Genomic DNA, 23,533 nt, shown 5'->3' with positions numbered 1-23,533 from the left:
TATTCTTATTGTATGACTATCAAGTGTTTATATTATATGTATATTTATATTCCTTTCGTTATAAGCTTTTATTTTGCCTATTGACTAGTAAATTAATGAACGAGAACACAAATGAGAGCAATCGAATGTATTTTAAAACAAAATTACGGAACACCTTAGTAAATTCTGAGAACCATACAGTAAATACTTCATGTGCAAAATGTTAATTAATTGTCTCAAACTTGACTGTTCATTTCGCGAATATCAGTCAATCATCTCAGACTTCATTATTCTTTCGTTTCTACACAATTCATTCTTTGTTCTCGTTCTCTTTTTTTTGATCTTTTCAACCTTCTGCCTTCAGGTACTTCACTTTCGAGTGATGATACACACTACTTATATACGTCGATATCAGTAGCACACACCACCGTGTCATACGATTTACTATTCTTGAGATATTTTCAATTTATTAGTAACAGCTTCTCGCAATCACAGCCACTTTTGCCTAAATCTTGTTCAAATGTCCATAAACGGATCCCAAAAGTTACCATTTATTATTCCTATCGGGACATAACACGGATAAAGTTGATTATTACTAATCATAAGTCTATTTAATGCACTACATTTGATTACAATAATTAAAACCTTGATCATACAGTATATATAATATTGCAACAAATTCATATGGAATATACATCTGATTTGTTAATATTCAGTATATTTGTAAACAACATTGATTAAAATTTCAATCGGGATCGTGAACAGATCAATGTAAATGGTCTAACATTGATCGGTTCATATTCTCAATTGAAGCTCAACAATCTATATAACCCTATAGTGATATTTTTGATTAAACTATCTTGTATCCTCATTTACCAAAGCTTTTTGATCCAGTTTTTTTGGTCGGTAACACTTCTTCATTCTATGATATATAATCGATATCAGTATTCTATTGTGATCCGTTTTCATTTCTTCAAAAAGCCTACTTAAAAAGGTAAAATGAACAGTTCAAGTTTGAATTTGACATTAAATAGCTTAACGATAGTTTCTTAATTAGTTCTGATTAAATTCATTTTGTATTGTTGACTTGAATCTTCCCATTGATGTTTAGGACTCTGTTTGATCAGTTTCTTATTGGCATAGGCTCATCCTGCACTGATTGACTCAATATTGCCTTAGTTTACAAGCATTATAAGCATAGATGGATAGTGGCTAGCAGTGGAATCCAGGACGCGCGTTACATCCTATTCGGGACTTGTCAGCTGGATGTACTTTCACCCAACAGTTAATGTTCACTTAGAGACTGGAACCCTGTACCGTTGGCTTCAAACGCCATCATGTTATCCACTTAGCTCCTAGTCCTGGGATGCAGGCGCATGCAGCTGATGAGTTCTAATTGGGATGAAACATATGTCCTAGATTCCACTGCTAGCAATCATCCATCTTTGCTTATCATTTCTTATTAAGTTATTCTATTGGTTGTTTTTTTTACATTTTATTTATTTATAAATTATTACCATACAGTATTAAAGAATATAACAAATGTATAGTTACATCCTATTACTATTTATAGTACTAGTTGTAGTTGTAATGGTGTTTTCCTGATATAAATCGACTTTTCTAGTAAAAATCAACCAAATAGAAAAACTTAAACAAACAAACAAACTGAATAAATGCACAAACAAACTAATAAACAAATCTATAACATCAAAAATAATGGTAGAACCAATAAATTGATAATACAATACAGAAATAATGTTACTTTTCAGGAATATAAGTATACTGGGAAGCATGTCATATATATATATGTATATATATATATGCTTGTGCACTTGTGCATTTGTGTCCTTGTACGTATTTGTACTGGTTTATTTATGCTTTTGTCCACTATCTAGTGGTATTGATTGTTACTAGATTGAATGAGCTGGACATATGAAATTAAGTAACGTGAACAATAGCCGTAACATGACTTACTACTACTACTACTACAGATGACAATAGTAATAATAATGGTGGAGTAGTAAACGAGATCTTAGGTGGGTAAAACCAATCTATTGTTTTATGCAAAATTACAGAGTGCCTTGGTAAAATACGAAAACTATACATTAAATAGATTAATTGCACATCTTCATTCAACTGTCTTTTATATACTTCATGATTCTTCCAATCCTATTGTTATTACAATTACTCTCTGATTTTCTTTCTATTCTTTATAATTGAAGCTTCAGCTGGTAGACTTTCCACTTCCGACTGATACTACATACTACTTATATCTGTTAGTATAAGTAGCATACTCTACAGTTGTAGTAATAATAATAATAACAATGTTCGTACTGATAATCAATCTTTCCACATTGTTTTTGATACGAAAAATAAAGCTTATATGTAACTATTTATGTTGTTTGTTTGTTTGCTATTGTTGTTACTATTAGTTCTTGAGTTCATTTCTTAAAAGTCTAAAGTTATAATTTTCCTGAATCGGAGACTTGAAATACAAAATGACAGATAGGGGTCAGTATAGTGAAACGTTATTAAATAGTTGGATTGCGTGTTATACCCTTTAATGATGATAATAATAGTAATGTATTCGTTTTTCTAGTCAATATGTTTGCTTAAATCATATTATATACTTAAATGGCTTATTTGTAATTTAGTGTCAGCTATGGAGAGATGTCGATTGAATTTTTTTCTACAGTTGTTATCAGTGGAATTCAGTATGAATGTTTTGTTAATAAATTCGCTATATGATAGTATTAATATTATACAAGATTACCAGTATCATTGTGGTGTATGCTACTTGTGTCGAAAGACATAGGTAGTATGTAACACCGATCAGAAGTGGAATGCCTATCAAAAGAAGGTTGAGAAGATTGAACTGATGAAAACATAAAGGGAAACATAAAAGAATTGAGAATTGGAAAAAACATGAAGGATGTAATGCACAATTTTACAGTAGAACTTTGTAACTTCACAATTAACAATAAATTGGTCTTTCCCATCTGAGTGTTCGTTCACTACATCATAAGTTTATTGCCAAGTAGATAATATACTAGGATTTTTGAAGCTATAGACATTTGTAAGAATGTTCAGTGTGAACATTAACAATGAGATCCAGGTATATTCGGTTGACAATTCCCATATATATCGAAATATACATCTTGGATTGCACTAATAATCACAAGGTGATAGCAAGTCAATTTTCTCTCCGGGTGCACATACGGTAATAGAAACTGATAGGGTATAGCCTTTTTAATATCAACAACTGGGAAACTCATACACTTAAATATAAATAAATATACTTAGTCAAAACAACGACGACAATTTTTAAATTTTCATTGATTATATGTGTGATGTCGTACTGAATATAACTGGAAAGCTATATTTACTCTTCAGTACAGTACAGAGTTTTTACTTGTGCTACTCAGCCTTAGAATAAATATAAACTGTACCTATTATTATACCGTTCGTTACAGTAAAGCTTCTTGAGGATTCTTAAACTTTTACCGCATTTATGGTTAGTCAAATGCTAGGAAAATATCAATAACTAAAGTTGCACAGCTGAATACCACAAGGTGAACCTCTAAACTACTGAGCCGTCATTCAACGGTGTTAATGTTTAACCTCAACCAATCCATAAAATTGCACGACAATCATTGTCTTCAGTGAGTAACTGCTTTACGCCAGACACGGTTGAACTCTACTAGTAGCGGCTTCTTACTAGAACTTCTGGAAATCTATCTTGAAGCTAGTCATTAGTGAGCACATGATAATTATCAGTATAGAGTTGCGGGAATTGTTAAGTTTAGATTGATATCATGAATAGGTCAATATTAGACCAGCATTGAAAACCTGAAAGCACTGGGACTCTTGAGCAGTGCGCACCCACGATCCCATAAGTGAGACTCAAACCCAGAACCTTCTATCTCGCTTGCGAACACTTAATCTGTAGACCACTGATCCGGCATCCAATAATGTTAATATTAATCAGAATTACACCAATGAATTCAACTTATACAATCAATTACGAAACATATCATTGTCCACTGTCAGTTGTTCAGTTAGTGTGTACGACAACTGTTAAATGATTTATCAAGCTTTATGTTGTTTAGTTTCATACAATTAAAAACGTAATGTAGAAAACAATTACACAACAGTTGTATTATGCAATATAAACTAAAAGATTCAAATTAATCTTAGTTCCTATTTAGTAAGATTTACTGATTCATCACTTGATTTCAGTAACCTTATTGATTGACAGGCAAAGAAAAACGCACATACACACAATTTTGTGTATGTGTAAAACAGTAGGAGATCTGGTGTTGGTATTATTTTTTTCTTTCATTAAATACACATAAATTTGTTTATAATCATTTTTTTGGGGGGGGGAATTTGAAATAACATTTTTACAAGTAAACATGGTTACAGAAAAAAAACAAAATTAATTGAATTATTAATCAACTAACATGTAGTGGGTTATAGGGAGAAAATTTCTGTTCTGTATTTTTCTATGATAAACAAGCCTCTATTCTATTTTTTACTGTAGTTCTACATTTAAATTATACAGTCGATTGTATAATATTGATCGATACAAAAGGTCAGTAGATGTTTTTGATGAGGTTTTGTTCTCTGAGCTTGACGGTTTGGTCGTTGAGCTTTTATCGTTCTTCTGAATGAGATCATCAGTATAAACTTCAGGTAGAAGTGAAGTGTTCCAATCTCTCCATATATGGCTCACAACATGTCTTGTAGACCTCGATGTTGATTGGTTATTGTTGACCTTAAACCTGTTATTGTTTACTTCTTTATTTCGATTGTATCTCCATAATTTATCCGATTGGTTGATAAATTCAATCGATTTCAATGTGTTTGTTGATTGCTGATTGACCTGAGTGCCAGGCTTCTAAAAGTTCTCTGGTGTTTTTATAATTGCTTCTATCCAAAATCTCCGCATTCTTCCAGTCGAATGTAAGTCCACAATAGTCCACGTGCATTGATATAAGTGAAGAAATATCATGGCGTTTGACCGCTAATTGATGTTCGTGCGGGCGAAGATGAAGAAGGCGTCCGCTTTGTCCGATGTAGTGTTTTTCGAAATACATGCATTGAGACGGTATAAATGTAAGAGAATTGAAATAATTAAAAATAAAAACAGAAACTACTAAACAATTGTATTTTTCTAGACTTATGTCGAAGAGACTATAATTTATGGATGAACCAATCAGGTATAAGGTAACAGGTCTCGGATTTTGGTGCGAAATTCACTCATCTATTTGGCTAAATAGAGTTTTGGCATTATAGCTGATGTCGGTTAGTGATGAAAACCCTAAATCTAATTCCTAACCCTTACCATCAACTGTAAATCGTAATTCTAATTCCTTACACTGGTTTATAATCCTAATTCGGTCCTAGTTATTAGGTAGACTCTCTCAAGGTCAGTTTAGCGTCACTCAAAGGTCGTCCATAAATTGTAGTCTCACCCTTATGACTTATCAACAGATGAATTGCTGTAAGTTCTCATATGAATTTAGGATTCTAATCATGTACAAAATGATTTAATAGATTACTAAGCATACTGAATAAGACAGTGGATGATATTATGTTAACTGAAATTGAAAATATGAACAACAGGATTTCAATCAACTATTTCTATAATATCTTGTTCACAGTGTGAGGTAGAGATTTTGGATTCAATACCAAGTGGGGGTTTGTTATTGCACACTCTTGAGAAGTTAAGAATAAATGAGAAATAACTCTCTAGTACTTCAATGATTGATAACAATAAAAAGTTAGTTTTAAAAGTATAAGTTAGAGAAAGAGTAGTATAGTTAAGTGAACTTGTTCAAAAAGGACAATAGAGTAATCAGTATTCTGAGCACCTTTATGATCTGTTTAGTTTTAATTGTGAACAATGTAAGTTCCAACCATTTTATAAACAATAAGAAATTTTCAATACTGTTCTAGTATGAGACTACTCAGCACCATAAACTCACCATCAAGTCACAAGGAATCGAACCGAGTACATTTAACCTCATAAGTGAACACTTCACCTCCAAACTACTGACATGGAATCCAGTAGTACATTTATCTAATTTTAATCAATTTACGATGTTGTGTAACTATTTTTGATTGTCTTCTGTGAGTAACTCTCACGAATCTGGTAATGTTAAATTCCACTGGTCATTCCGAGTATTCCTTAGTCAATAGTGAGCCTATGATAACTTTATGACCTAAATGTTCACATAAGCTATTTACCGAATGTTGTTAGTTTCTTTAGGTTATTTCAAATCTATTTTTAATAGGAACTAGAGTGAATAAAGACTATGAATTTATTATTTTAATTGATTTCATATCCACAATACCACATTTTATTAACTATTAAAACTTTCTTATTTTGAGCAAAGATGGATAGTGGATAACAGTGGAATCCACAACGCGCATTTCGTCCTATTTGAGACTCGTCAGCTGGATGTACCTGCATCTCAGAGTTGATGTTCACGCCGTGACTCGAAACCAGTACGTTTCGCTTTAAACGCCATCGCGCTATCCACACAGCTACTGAGTCATGATAGCCAGTCGCTTGTGCAATGGAGAAGCCATTGATGAGTCTCTTATTAGCATATATATATGCAGTGCGTATTGCCTCGATATAGCCTTAATTCGCAAGCGTTATAAGCAAAGATGGATAGTGGCTAGCAGTGGAATCCACGATGCGTGTTTCATCCTATTTGGGACTCGTCATCTGGATGTATGTGCATCTCAGAGTTGATGTTCACTCAGGAACTCGCGCGTTCTAGATTCCACTGCTATCCACCATTCCTCTTACGGATTCAAAAATAAACTTTTTAACACTATATCTTTAAATGTGACAATAAAAAAGGTATAGTAATAAGTTCAGTTTTAGAAATACAAATCTCTTGTGTTTTTTCAACTAGCTTTTTTCGCTTTTCTTTAATAGCTAATTGTTTTTCTTCAAATATAGTTGACAGTTAGATTTGAAAGACATTATACAAAAGAAAATGTCATTTGATAGTTATGTTCTTTTGCTTTCTATTCAGTAAACTCCATTCTTCACTTACTAATTCTGTCTCTTTCTCATTGAATATCACCCTAATATTTGTACTGAATTACTAGACAGACTTGTATCCAAACAGAAAAACATGAAATATAGGGGAATTTTTAATATACGTCATTTTTGCGTAGCAATAATTGTTATAAAAATCCTTATCATATCGTCTGAACTTCAGCTTTATAAAGAATATGATACATTCTGTCTGCCACCAGTTGAATTCAAGGTTTTTTTTAAACAGTTGATCTAAGTTAGATCACCATTGAAAATCTAGAAATATTGGACGGCTATTTCGTCCTAGTATCGAACTCCTCATCAGTGCACATCCTACACGCGAGATTTAAACTCATGAATTCAATTGTCACATTACTACAATCTCCATAAACTCTTTATTTTAATAAAAATTTAAGATTATCATTAGTTTCTTTTATTTCTGTTACTATTTATTATTTATTTAAACACATAAATATTGGTACAAAAAAGCACCAGATAAATATGTGTCGCACAAATCTCATTTGATTTGTGTGAGGGCTGGAATAGTGCCCGGGTGCCCAAACCGGAACAGGTGGTTTTCTCAGGGGGCCACAACCGGAGCCTTTGACCTAAAGATCTGATCCACAAGGCAGTAGAACATCTCGAGGAGATGCAGTCCCATGGTAGCCGATGACCAACGATTGATTCATACGTCATTTTTTCCCTCAGGATACTGGAGCCCATGTTCACGATTGGTTTGAAATCAGGGTTTTCCAACTCCCCCAGGGTGGACTTTCCGTGTCCACCAACCTGGTTAAAGCTCCAGACATTCACTTTTCATCCTCTCAATTTCGTAAACAATACCGGCGCCACGAGAAGGCAGTGAGTAGGACTTCCCTGTCAGAGGCTATATACGCGTGGCCGTGTGAGAGCATTTGGAGAGGGAGAGCGGACTCTCCTCACTCTCGTCCGTGCCAAGGCATTCAGGGGCAAAATCTATTATACAAATGAATACTTCAACTTTGAATAGTCAATAGAGGAAGGATTAAATATATATATATATATATATATATATATATTCTGATTGGTTAATCTACCCTATAGAGATTATTTAATTTCTAGGATACAATAACTTATTCAATATTCAATCAAAGATTAAACAAACAATTGTCAACTAAAGAAAGTCAATGGCAATCATTGAAAACTAATTGACCTGGAAGAAAAAAATTTTAGAGAAAAAAATAAAAAAAATAAAAGATGTTATCATTGATTGATGAATAGAAATAAAAAAAGAAAAAAAATCGTAATTATGTTTAAATTAGAGTGTACTTAAACAAATTGATAATATAGGTCACCATCAACTAGTTATCTGTATATATAAAATATTGTTGTTGGTGTTGTTGGTTACTAAAGCTTCTACCAATAATACTGAACAAGATTTTTTGAATGATTGATTATATAATGAGTTTTAAATAAGTTCATTCTTATTTAGAAATATAAATGACTTGATCATAATGATAATTAATGAGTGAAAGTGTTAAGATGATGTTCACTGTTGAATGTTTTGACAATAGATAATTATAAAGACATCAATTGTGAATTTGAATGAGTGATTCGAATAGACTGATAAATAACAGAAATGTACTAATCAAATGGTAACTTGGTAGAGCATCGGTTAAGTGCTCTGGCGAGAGAGACTGTTAGGTCCTGGGTTCAAATCTCGCGAGGCGGGATCATGGATGCACACTGCTGAGGAGTCCCACAATAGAACGAAACGGCCGTCAAACAGTGCTTCCAGATTTTCGATGGTGGTCTAGCTTCAATTGACTCATGATTTCAATTATATATAAATATTATTCTTTTAGTTGATTAGTCTTAGTGCAGAGCTTTTGTTAGTGTTTTGAAAATTTTGATTATGATTTGTTTTTCCTGAAAGTTATGCTACCTTCCTGTGCATTTATTTTTTCACCAGTTGGTTGTTTTGGATAAATCTTTGAACATGAAATTGTTGGAACTTGGCTGAGTTTGATAAATTAGATCTAAATCGATTTATCTTTTGATCGTGGTTAGGTTTAGAATTTTGTTAACCATTTTAGAGCTTTATTTTTCAAAAATCAACAAATTTTCTACAACTGTATTAGTGCTCAGAGTTTTACGTAAGGAATAATGTGATTGACGGTTTATATCTTTACTTAACCTTCAAAAAAGTTGCCCATAGATTCGCAGTTATATATATATATATATTGAGACAAACCCTATAAAGTTTTAACCCTAATGTATAATACTATACCGACTTCTAATATACAGACTTAGCCTTCTTATTTTATAATAATGAACAATTCAACATGTAACTATTAATTAATCATATCAATGTTTCACCGCAATTTTACTGCTTCTCTTTTTTGTTAATCACTTAGTAACTAAAAACTGACTCCTAATTAGCTAATACGTCGCTCATGGTCGTTAAGATAGTATACTTTTAATGAATTAAATTTTCACAAGAACATTTCAGAGATTAAAAGTACCTGTTTAAGAAAAGGCATGTTATCTGATTACCTGTAACACGTTAATAAAATGCATTCGCTATGAAATATGAAATCTGAGAGTGATTCTCTTTTTTGCACACTACTATAATATGTTTGGATTCTGTGTCAGCACAGGTCAGTTTTCTCACTGAAAAAAAGATCGAACTTTGAGCTTAAAGATTTCTGTGATCAATTTTAGTAAAACTTTTATTGATTAAATTAGTACTAACGTAAAACAGATTATCAACCAAATAATTGATGTTAATGATTAGAGGTAATTGACGAGAAATCCTAGATCAAGGTTTCTTATTATTTAGAACTCAACAGCAAGGTGTATCTGTAATCTTGAGAGAAATGATGCTTTCTATTGAATTCCATCCTATGTCGCCCAAATTTCCAGTCAGATAGGTTACCACTGAGCTGTTCAAGCTTCGACTGACCTATTGTAGGATTGAGATGTATTTACAAATGATTGATTGCTGAGTAGTATTGACCAATGTCATTTATGTCGAGTGATTTTTATTGCTGATCAAATTCGACCGATGAATTCGACTTGCTTATGCTAGTGGCTACATCACAATCAATCTATTAAAAAAATTTACAGGTGTCCAAGCCAACTTCAAATTTTATGGTTTGGAAACATTTTGAGCATTACGTAAATTATATTTACCATTATTAAAGATTTGAATCTTCTAATGAGTGGAAAATTGTTTACACTGATGTTTCTCTATTGAGTGAGGATAACTTTATCAAAGGATAGCTTCTTAAGGGGAATAGGATTAATATCCTTGACTTTATAGCGCAGTTAATTATCAATGATAGATATATGTGCAAGATCTTACATTTCTTATTCAGTTAGTGAAGCGATCCTGAATATAAGAACATGATTTTCACTAGGTTTTTCATTTTAAACTCTAAATTTCACTTCATTTACTACTGTTATTTTTTCATTCGATAAGTTACGATACGCTACTCCGTCATGTTTACAGAAGATACATCTAGATAGTTTTAGATTAATGAAACAAAATTCCCAGTGGAAATTAAACTCTTACATATATCACTGACCCATTCAAACGAATGGGAATAATTCACTTACTATTGTTTTTTGTATCTTCCCATTGATCTTTAGGATTGCAGTTGATCATTCTCTCATTAGCGTATGTACATCCTGTACGGATTGCCTTGATAATGCCTTAAATCACAAGCATTATAAGCAAACGGCACTCCATTCGAATCCCGGAGTGAACGACAACTCTGGGATGTAGATACATCCAGATGATAAGTCCTAAATAGGTCGAAACATGTATCCTGGATTCCACTGCCAGCTACCATCCATCTTTGCTTAGAATGGGAAAAATCTTTAAAAATGTTAGATATCACACTTCTATTAAATGTTGATCAAAAGTTGGTTATCCTCATACTTTATCAGATTGTAACTCATCTATATTTTTCATTCCATATATGCGGATGGTACCATTCACTTATTATCTAATATTATATTAATTGAGTTCATAATAAGACAGCAGGTTATATCAGTGAATCAATGATTTAAGTTTTAATTTTAGCTATTCATAATGAATAAATAGATTGAATACTGAGTCTTCTTTTCCCTATTATTATTATTCAAAGTAGACTGATGTTGTTAACCTTCTCAGTTGTATGATCTAATTATCTTTCAGTTATTATTATTATTATCTATGTTAGTATTCTGTTTCCTCTTTATTCGCTTTCGTTCAGCATAAAATTTGAATCTAATTATCTACATTATCAGGCAATATTGATAATTAAACTAATAAATTTGATAACAAAACGAAAGATATATATAAACATACATAATATAGGTAACAATGTTTTTTGACCTGTTTTGATGCTTCTTCTCTATTCCGTCTTCTTCTTCTTCTTCTTCTTCCTCTTCTTCTTCTTCTTCTTCTCCGTTTTCTTTCTGTTCTGACTATTTCTACATTAATTCACTTTTTGGTTGCAAATTTCTGTCCTCAGTTTGTTTTTTTTTCGTAATTTCTTTTGTCTGTTCACCTCTTGTTCTGTTTCTTTCAACATTTTATCACTATCTTTCTTATTGTGTATAGTCTTTTGCTATTTTTGTTTGCTCGCTAGTTCACTCACTCACTGGCATCGGTAACATATGCCTTGTTGGTTATTCCTAGAAAACATACACACACATATATACATACTTGCACACATACGTATACCTGAATAAGCATGAAAAGAAAGTGATTACATTGTATGTAATTATTCTGACTTCCTTCTTGATAGCTACGAAATAATAATAATCATAGTAATAACTATGATAAAGTCAAGTGAAGTAAACAGTATAGTAACAGTATAAGTATTCATAATGACTATACTACTATCTTAAGCTACTAAAAAGAGATGAAACGAAATAATCAGGCTGACCATGTAACTTATTTAATCGCTTAAATAATTGAATAAGTGAACCACTGGACAAAATATGCATGTTATGTATTTATATTTGACCTAAGATTGTATGAAATAACCAGAGGCAGAAATACGATATAAAAGAAACATGAATAAATTTAACGAATAGGTAAATAAACTTAAAGAGGAAAACACTTAGAGAACAAGTTACCACAATGATCAGTTAACTAATCAACTAACTAACTAGATAAATAGATATATATCATGGAAATTAATAGGTTAATCCCATGGGTCATTTTCTATAATATTCTTCAAAGTAGTATTGTCCTACCAACCTAGCTACCACCCTACCTACTGTAATGATTAGTTTCGTCTCTTTTTTCAATTGTATGATTATTGTTCGTTTGTATTTTCTTGTTCATTGATTTGCTCTGAGTATTCTTTTAGTTGTTGATGCTTACTGAGTAATTTCTTTACGTGTTTAATTCATTATTTATGTAAATCTGTAACGAATACAAACTATAAAGTAAACTAATTTTTATTAAAATCACTTCAACTAAACTATTATATTCAGATCATTTGTCACTTACTTAAAGATGAATTTTTAACCAGTGTATGTCAAACATGTTGGGAGTAAAGAAGTTGCTACTAATGGCATTGGATTATCATCTTGTTAGATTACAAATGGATTAAAGTTAGAACTGTGCCATTGGTCACCAACCCAGTATTTATAATGATTAGAGATGCTTCGTGAGATCTGAAGGCCTTGATTTAGATCGCTGATAGATTTCAATGTATGCATTGTTGAGGATTCCCATACTAGAACGAAACGAGCATTCAATGATTCCAAATTTCCAATGGTGATCTAGTTGAGATCAACTAGTGATTTCAGTGGTGAAAACATAGAATTAAAAAATTTAAAATAATCAATTCAATAGATTTTATCTATAAAATCTAAGGATTAACTTGATATTTCTATCCCAACCACATTGACTCAGTTGCTTCTTTTTCTCAATTGGTTGGTGAATATGCCAGATTTGGTTATTTTATCAAGTTTTATTTGATTTAAAATCAGATAAACAGATTAGCTATTTCATCATCAGATTAGAAACAAACAGATCTGCATAGTTGAAAGCATGAGTCTATTGAAGCTAGACCACCAAGGAAAACCAGGAAGCACTGGACGGCCGTTTCGTTCTATTGTGGGACTACTTATCTTACAATCATTGGTTCTTAAAGATGGTTCTTATTATGAAAGGACTTTAGCTAGACATACAGTATGTGGAACTTCTTAGTAGTGAAGAATTCATGAACAATCTATCGAATGAACTCAGGACATTAAGGTCTCATAGAAAGAGTTTTATTATCAGATCATTAAGTCACTATCTTGTGATATAGTTTTCTTTCAATTTTAATCAATCGACTCTATTTTATTACTATAATTATTACCAATATTAATATTAGAATAGTTGAAAGCATAAGTCAGTTGTAGCTAGACCACCAAGGAAAGTCTGGAACCACTGAACGGCCATTTAGTCTTGTTGTGGGACTCCTCAGCAGTGCTCATTCACGATCTCACCTCGCGAGATTCGAACCCAGGACCTACCAGTCTCGAGCCAGAGCACTCAACTGGTAGACCACTGAGCCGGCATCCAACGGTGTTATTGTCTAACTTCAACCAATCCACGAAGTTGAGCAACCGTTCACCAATTGTCTTCAGTGAGTTCCTACTCACAACAGACGTGGTTTGAACTCCACTGGTCACTGCTTCTCACTAGAACTCCAGGAATTATCTTTTGAAATCAGTCACTAGTGAGCATATGATTATAATCAGAAGGGCTTTGTGTGGAGATTTCAGTATTTTCAACTATGAACTATCTCCATACAAACCCCTTCTGAATATTAGAACAGTTAATTTCACATTCCCTATCACTCGTAATTCATTTCATGATTATTTTATTTTGTTACCCAGTCTTATCTTATTCTAAATGTAAACTCAAATATATATCTTTCTTTTTACATGGTATCAATTAGGTAATTCACAATCTATTGCTTTTTGTATATCATAGAAGAGAGAGATAAATCAATGAATACGTATATCTACATTTATATATTTCTTAAAGAAACTCAAATCGTTTATGTAAACCTGTGATAAATGTAGAAAATCCAGCGATTCTTTTAACTTCCTCTCCTATTTTAACACACACGCACGCATAAATCAACTTACTCTCTTCTTTTTGCCTTTAGCACCTCTTTCCATATAAGTATTTATTTTTGTCTCAAGCGGAAAAATGAGAGATACAATGTATATGAAGATGAGAGAAAGCATAAGAGAAGTAGGGAAGAGTGTAACTTTCATTTTTTAAAAAAGAATATGCTGATACTATTCCTACTACTACTACTACTACTACTACTACTGTAAGAGTAAGACAAACTGAAATTATTTCATTGACTGACTGAAGAGGAAATATTGTGTTGTGACATGGGATGGGGAGTAAGTAATTCGACTACATAATTTACAATACATCATTAATCGAACTGTTAATATCATTTTCCATTACTTTTTTTTTCTTTCTCTAAGTTTCAATGGGGTTGGAAAATGAGATGACACAATCTATTGCATAATGTATAATTTACTGTTCTTCTCCTTATTTTATAGTAAACACAGTTACATTGAGATGATGTAGATGAGAGGGGGAGAGGTAAAAATGATATATACGTATGAGGTATATTTGTTCTATTTTATATTGTCTGTTTTAATTGATCTGTCATTTATCTCTAGAAAAATTCATTCGGTTTACACTTTCTTATAATTCCAACTAATAGACTTAGATAATTTAGTCTTGCAATTTACAGTTGTTTAAATTTTCCGAATCCAGAAACATAAGTTTCTTTAAAGGAGAACTAACTATATCACATAAATAACATTATTTATGTAGGACAGTATGGTATCCAAAGTTATGAGGTAAATCGCTCTTTTGTTGGAAAGATATGTAGATGGTAAAATAGATGAATTAGAGAATATACAACGAAATAACGGCTATCCAAATAGTTTCTCCTAAAATTATCTATCAAAATACAAAACAGGACAAACTCCGACATAGGTGGCAAGAAAACTGTTTGTTTAAAACTAGATTTTAAGAGGAACATATAGCGTGATATTTTAACGTCGCAATTTCAAAGATCTCTTGAAAGTATATTCTCAAATAAACCAATAGTTATAAAACAAATCAACGATATGTCACCAATAATGAACTCTTCCATAAATGTACACCAATTCAACTGCTACTATTTGGCTAGTTGTATGAGCTGTACTTGAAGGGCTTTATCCTTGAGTACTTGTGAAAATATACCAGGATAGTTGGGAAGAGATATCACCAAATCTATGAATAACGCAATCCTTTCTCAGTTGGTAGATAGTGAACATTATAATAAAATGGACGGCGCTTTCTCTGCTTTGTATCAAGTTTCAAACAATCTACGTAAATGAGTCTGAATACGACTGCTCTATGTAAGTGTAGGTATCTGAATCAACTCCAGATACCTAACTTATGCATCCAAAAGAGGTATGTTCAGCCTCAGTGTTTACCTTGGTCCATTAGTGTTTCATCATGTACTTAAGCTGGATATTACCAACCTCATATCCCTCAACCCCTTTTGTGCTACCAAGTCGAAACATTTATCTATCCCAAATCACATGAATCTCTTGTCACGATTGTGTTAACATCATCTCTCCTTTTACGTACCATATTCACACGACGGTATTATTATTACTCTTGTTAAAGTTATCTCAATCCTTCAGATGAAATCATCCAACTATGCATTTTATTCAAATGATTTACTATTATTATTACATTGATAATAACTTTATACCTTACAATAGATCATTCTAACTTTTCGTAAATGGCCTTTCTAATATACAAATTACACAATTTTGAAGTATATATGTCGTAACCGACGTAAACATTCACCATTTTCTTACATATTATATTGTTTATCACACTTAAATGCCTTTTTTTTTTATTTGACCAATAACACAATAGTTATGAACTTATACCTGTGGACGAATTTATCGAAAATGATTGTTCGCTTCAACATCTTTTATCTTGGATAGGTATTTGCAAGTTAATTTAGTTTTTTATGTGGAATAATAATAAAAAACAAGTGGAATGTAACAGTTATTCCTTTCAGGTATTGAACCTTTCAGTGATAGACACGTACTACTCGATCGATGATTAAATCCATGATTTTTATGTTTCGAAATGAGCGCTTAACGTTAAGACCATTAAGTTGGGAAACAAAGGGCCCTCATTTTCTACCTTAAATAATAACTGATAAAGCTTGATTATCATCCAATGGAAATCAATGAGTAGTGTCTTATTTTCAATGAGACTTTAGATCGGCTGTTATGCTTTCTCAATGAGGCCTCTGGAATTTATTTTGAAATACTGTTGAGCACATAATTGCCTTTTTCTGATTAAGAAGTTTTGTAGAAGTTAGTTTAATGTGATGGACACATTAAAATAAATTAACTGTCTGGTTCTTCTTGATTTTTAATAATATCACAACTAGTATTTCTGTAAAATTTCCAGGGAGTCGAACATTATGGATTCTCTACTACTTCAAGATTGAATTGGTGGTTTTCAGGGGAATTTATTACTGTGTAGGTTGCTTAGAAATAGGGTAGAATTGTGTTGAATTACTTATTGAAGAAAATGATTATGTTATATAAATTTAAAACTTTTTTAAAATTCACTTCAGGGATAAAAGGCATTATTATTGTTATTATTAAATAGTTGAATTCATGAGTCGATTAAAGTTAGACTACCATGGAAAACCTGGAAGCACTGGACAGCCATTTCGTCCTAATATGGGACTCCTGAGCAGTGCACATCCACGATCCTGCTTGCAGGATTCAAACCCAGGACCTCCGGTCTCGTTTTCGAACGCTTAACCTCTAGACCACTGAGTCGGCATCCACAAAACCCCCTTTCTAATAATATTATCATTATGAAATACTATGGTAGTGTAAAGAATGATTTAAACTTTATTTTCATCCTTTTCATTCAGATTATATGTTTTGCTAACTTGTGTAATATTTTATCTTCACGACATAACATCATCATCATCAACAACAACAACAACTTGTTCGTTTCGTTTCATTCAACCTGTCTATTTTTGTACAGAAATATTAGAAACAGAAGACATAAAAACGTTTACGTGAAAAACCACATACCCTCTCTCCTTCCCTCTCTCTCCCTACCTAACTATCTTTCACATTTACATCGTTACCTTAAATATTGTCTTCTTCTATTTTGAAGAAACATCGAATCTGTTACAAAAAATTGAGACAAAATAGTAACATTTACATTCAGTAATAATCCGTCTTCTTTTATATAGTTTATTTCTAATCCATATATAACCGTAACAATGATAGTTATTATCTTTTAATGATAGACAATCTATTCAGTGTATCTATTTAAGGTAAAAATAATGCATTTACATAGTATCATTCACTTCATTGTAGATCAGGTATTCACATAGAATACAAAGTTTAACTGGACACATTTTAGGTAAAAAAAAAGGAAAAGAAAATAAATAACTTCGAAACAAGTACAGTAGAAAGGAAAAGCACAGACATGTGATGGTGATGATGATGATGACTTCTGGTAATAACAAAAAGTAACCCAATATAGTTAACTTGTAGTGTATGATGTATATACCCAGTTATAAGTAATTTTGAATTTGGAAAACAGTTGGAAGTTATCTTCAATGGTGAATAGGAAGGAATTGGGTTTCATGTGTAACCAGTTAAGATCTTTAGTTATTACTATTACTACTTTGTTTTACTTAACCAGTTTCATGTTTGTTTGAAACACCTTTCATTTAAACTTATTATCATGTGGTAATCACATTGTTGTGGACACTCCAGTTTTATTTTTTCTCCACAAAAAATGTCTATTGGTTATGTTAACTGTGATCATAGATAATTTGATAAACTTTCAAGAATTATGAGAGAGAACAAATCAGCTTATAAATGAAGAGGAAATTAGGAAAACACGTTGGAAATGGACAGAACATACATTGCGTAAATCACCAAACTGCATCACGAGGCAAGCACCAACTTGAAATTGTGAAATAAAAGTAGAAAACAAAAGAACACATTGTAAGCAAAGATGGATAATGGCTAGCAGTGGAATCCAGGATGCGTGTTTCGTCCAATTTGGGACTCGTCAGCTGGATACACCTGCATCTCAGAATTTGATGTTAACTCTGGGACTCGAACCCAGTGCCTTTCGCTTCAAACGCCCTCGCGTTATCCACTCAGTTACTAAGATGCAGGTACATCCACCTAGCCACTATCCATCTTTGCTTATAATGCTTGTGAATTAAGGTAATATCGAGGCAATACGCGATATACCAATAAGAATTCGGAATTTTCATAAATTGATAGTGTAATGGTTAATGATGTCAACTTCTATTCACTACACTATCTGGTCAAACCCAGAATTTACCTACAACGAATAAGACGATCTGGTAGAATCTTTTTTTGTTTATACTTCAAGATCTAATCTAATACAATTCGACTTGCTTTTATGCTAAACTTATCATAACACGATTATAAGTAAAAATATGAATTAATCACTCATAGACATTGTAGAACTAGGCATATTTGTGCATCACACTAAACTATCACACCATGTTGACATTACTTACTTACTTACGCCTGTTACCCCTCGTCGAAGAGCATAGGCCGCCCACCAGCATTCTCCATCCAACTCTGTCCTGGGCAATCCTTTCCAGTTCTTTCCAGTTAACATTCATCCTTTTCATATCTGCTTCTATTTCCCGGCATAATGTGTTCTTTGGCCTTCCTCCTTTCCGCTTCCGGATTCCAAGTTAGGGATTGCCTCGTGATGTTGACATAGTGGAGATGAATTTATCAAGAAAAATCCCAGAATGATATAAATGGTAAAAAAAGATTTTAAAATAATTTTAAAACCTAAGATTCTAGAGAGGAAAAATAGTTAATGCATTTTATTCATTCGGTTCAATTCTAAATCATATCATCCATAATCTTCAACCATTATTTTCATAGTTAAAATCATGAGTCAATTGAAGCTAGACCACAATGGAAAACCTGGAACCACTGGACGACCGTCTCGTCCTATTGTGGGACTCCTCAGCAGTGCACATCCACGATCCCGCCTCACGAGACTCGAACTCAGGACCTACCAGTCTCGTGCCAGAGCACTTAACCGATAGACCACTGAGCTGGCGTCCAACCATTAGTCATGATAAGCATATAGACCTCAAAATGATAGTCTGTATCTACCTAAATAATCTAACTCAGTAGCTAATGAATTCATTGGATTGATAACACTCTTTGATTTCATTACAAAAATATGACATTTAAATTCAATACTATACTGGTATAATTATCAATATTCTACTCTACACATCTTTGACTTCAATAAGATTAGATTTATTTTTAACATACTCAATTTGAGGTCATCATCATTAATAGGATAGAAAGTGTAAGAGTGAGAAAGACAACTTGAATGGTTGCCATTTAAAAATAAGTAGACTTTAGGGAATAAAAAAAATGAAATAAAGAATATTCTTCAATTTCTTATGATATCCTTCCATCTCTCAACTACACACACACACACAGGATAGAGATAAGATAGGTACAATCCATGCGGTACTCATATTTTTATGACAGTTTTACCTTTAAAATATGAATAATTAAATCGTTAATGTGCTCTTATATGCAAAGATGGTTTTATTGATATCTGTCAACATTAGTTAGTTTATTATATAAATATGTTATACATATGGTGGAATATGCCAGTCATACAAGAGTATATGTATATGTATATGAGTGAATAATAACCAATCTAGATTAGGGAAGAGTTATTGTACAGGTTACATACAAGCTCTTTTTCTCAAACATAATAGCTGAATCGATTAATCGTGAATAACATTACAAAGGGTAGTAAATTGTTATTGTTCTGTCTATACTGAGATTCATCGCTCAATCGGTATTAATGGTTTGCCTTCCTATAGGACTACTCGTTAGTCTATAGTTATTATGTTTATAATTGTACTCAGATTCAATCATCTACTTTGTAAGTTATTATAGGTAAATTGAACTTGTGAAGGACTAACAAAAATGCCTTAAAATTTATAGCAAGGATTTGGAAGCGTACATACTCTGAGTAATAGAAATAGTCAACGAACGATTGGGGATAGTTAGAAAATCAATTACTTGTGAGTAAGGAGTATCTAAGTATTCAGATGTGTCCAAGATAAACGTACAAATTTTCTCAGGAGAAGTAGTATTCCCCAACAATATACCACCACTGCAGCAAGGAATAAACCAGAGGAATATTTAGGAAGAGCCCATGTTATGTATCGATCTCATAAGAGGCTTAATTTATGACATTTATTTGTGTGTTGTTATTTACCTAAGTGGTTAGATTAAAAAAATCATTGTTTCATTCAATTTCAGTCATATTAATACATAATATGACTATTATCGATTATTCTCAGTTTTTATATATACCCAACCATAGCCAAATTAATTAACTCTACAGTATATAGTATTCGGTTAGAATTTTCGGAAATTAATTCAGTCTGTTCATCAAACTGCTTAACTGAACTGTTAAATGTGCTACCTATGAATTAAAGTCGATCTTTTGAACTCTGTCGTTTTGAATTATTGTTTAATTGGGTTCTAATGAATCTTATTGGTGAAAATCATCTATGCACATGCAATGTCTGAAAAACATTTACATTTTAAGAAAGTTATTTGATAAAGTCGTCTCAAACTTATTGACACCTAACAAGGAAAGTTGAGCTCTGGTGTTGCGAAACAACAAGAAAAACATTTCTCATACTTCTGATTCATTTGAAAGGGGTGATACATTATTATTCTACAATCAAGAAATCAAACTTGATTTCTGATTATTATCAATAATTTATTAGACAATAGAAGCAGAGGTAGAATTAGGGTATTGCTGAATGAACAAATTGGGATTATTTTAAAAAATATTTCATTAGTGTATCCTGGGTTTTAGAAAATAAACATTTTAGAACAGTTTTTGTATCGATTTAATAGATTTTGGATCTCATAACAATGTAGGTACTTTAATTCGAGATGGTTGGTGGCTAGCATTGAAATTAAGGATGCGTGTTTCGTTCTGTTTGGGTTTCGTCAGTTGGATGTACCTGTTTCCTCAAGTTGATGTCCATTTAGGGAATTGAATTCAATATCATTCGTTTCAAACACAATCTCATTATCCATTTAACTATTGAGTCCAGGTAGTCACTAGCTTGTGCGATGTAATGAAATATAATCCATCTTATATTGATTGTTTGAATCTTTCCACTGACCTTTAGGACTGGAATTGACCAGTCTTTTTTCTTTATATAGGTGATTTGTCCATACAGAATTTTAAGAATATATTACTATTTGAATAATAATCATATTAAAGGGGACCAAGGTATGACTAACACAACTGGTCACATATCTTCCTGACTTATAGATGAACAATTTTTGTTGCTGTTACCGTTGTTCATTTATTCTTCTGTTTTAGTATCGTATTAATGTTCAATAATTACTAATCCTTTTCTTCCGTAAAAGAAGAATTCACTTAACTAATGAAAGGAAAGTATTAGGAGAGATGATGTATGTCGGAGGAAGTTTGTTATTGTTATATGTAAATGTATGTATAGAGTGTATGTATTCAATGATTCACATTGTCAAACTAGCAATAATGAAATTTGTAATGCATTAAAGTGCAGGTTAGAAATTTCGGTGTTTTAGTGAATAAGTAAATGTAAAAGAGATGGTAAGGAAATAAAGGGATTTCACTTTTAATTCTTGATATGTAAAAGATCATCTTTAAAATTTTAATGATTAACATATATGCGTATAGATAGATAAGTATGTTAACTAATCTATTGTAAATTAAAGTAAGCTGGACTATGATCTGATTCCGGTTAGTGACCAACTGAATATTTTGAAGATAAAGCGCTCTCTGCGAAACCCGAAGATCCTCAGATTGATCATTGGTAGGTTCATAGATGTACACTGTTAAGTAGGACGAAACAAATTTTGAATCCTGCTTAGTTTTTAATCGGTGTCTAACTAAGATCAATCTGTGATGTATAACAAGGAACTCTATCATATAATAATTACTGTTAAGATTTATTCGTACTTATAATTATTGGTTAACTGAACAGTTCAGTTACTCATTTGTAACTCATACATACTTATGATTTAACTTTCTATCCAACTCTAGCACATCATATCACTTGTTAAGACTTAATATTTTAGTAATGACGACAAATATTTCCGGATAAAGAAGTTTAATAACCGTTAAATAAGCTAGGTAATCTGTTAGGTGGTTCGTGATACCCTGGACTTATGATTTGGTCAAGCGGAAACTAACCAATATGACTTACCTGCAATATCTCAACACAGTATATACAATTTCTAGTACCTTTGAACACTAGATATATAATAACCTGATCGATAGAATTCAATCAACACTAAGAAGAACTAAACAAACATATCGTTGGTCACTACTCTACGATCAATCAGTTGTCAACACTGTTACACCATGAATAAATATTTTTATTGTCTCCTAGTTCTTTTTCTTAGTTTTCTGATCGTTATTGATCAGTAGTAAACTGCCAGTATGTTGACGATTTGATAAAATCATGGGTGGGGTTTTTTTGTACTTCTCACTTTCTCTATATTTATTTTCAAAAGTGAAACTATTTTGTTCACTTTCATTCACTGGGGTATTTCTCTTTTTTCCCTCGAAACTTATTAAAAACCAAATTGGTAAATTAAGGGATTGAAATTTTCTCCCCTTTTCATATTTACTTCACCTTATTATTATTATTATTGTTTTTAAGATAAGTGTGGTTTCTTATGCATAATTAATTTTAAAAAAATGTAAGTCACAGTATAGGGATTCATGGAGATTATTGAATTATATTGATATCACGAATCAACAAAAGTTGAATAACTAACGAGAACTACGATATCTTGGATAGTGATTTTATTTTAATATGGACCCCTCACCAGTGTGTATCCATAACACCACCAGGGATCTAGCGGTGTATATGTATAGTTTTAAATAACTCGTTATTTATACAACTACCTTCTATTGTTGTACATTGGTTGGTAACTGTCTTACAACTGAACAATATCTCTTGGTTTTTAATGGTTGTTTAAGATCAGTTTTGATTTGGAATATGTACTTTATTGGTGATGTGTTTTCTAAAAGCTAAGTGATTTACTGATAAAACTTTTACCATTGTTCTAAACGACAACCAGTATATGATGATGCAATCCAATCTATATATAATCCATATAAGCTAAAAAGGTGCATTGTATTGAACGATATTAATGATTGAAACACACAAGATTGAAAATCCAAAGGTATTCTGTGATTGAACAAAACAACTAGTTACCATAAGCGGAGATAGATAGTGGCTAGCATTGGAATCCATGATCCACATTTTGTCCTGTTTGGGTTTCGTCGATTGGATGTACCTGCATTCCAGAGTTTGT

Source organism: Schistosoma mansoni, chromosome W (genome assembly GCF_000237925.1).
Source record: "Schistosoma mansoni strain Puerto Rico chromosome W, complete genome".
Classification (NCBI taxonomy): domain Eukaryota; kingdom Metazoa; phylum Platyhelminthes; class Trematoda; order Strigeidida; family Schistosomatidae; genus Schistosoma; species Schistosoma mansoni.
This window is presented reverse-complemented; position numbering follows the sequence as displayed.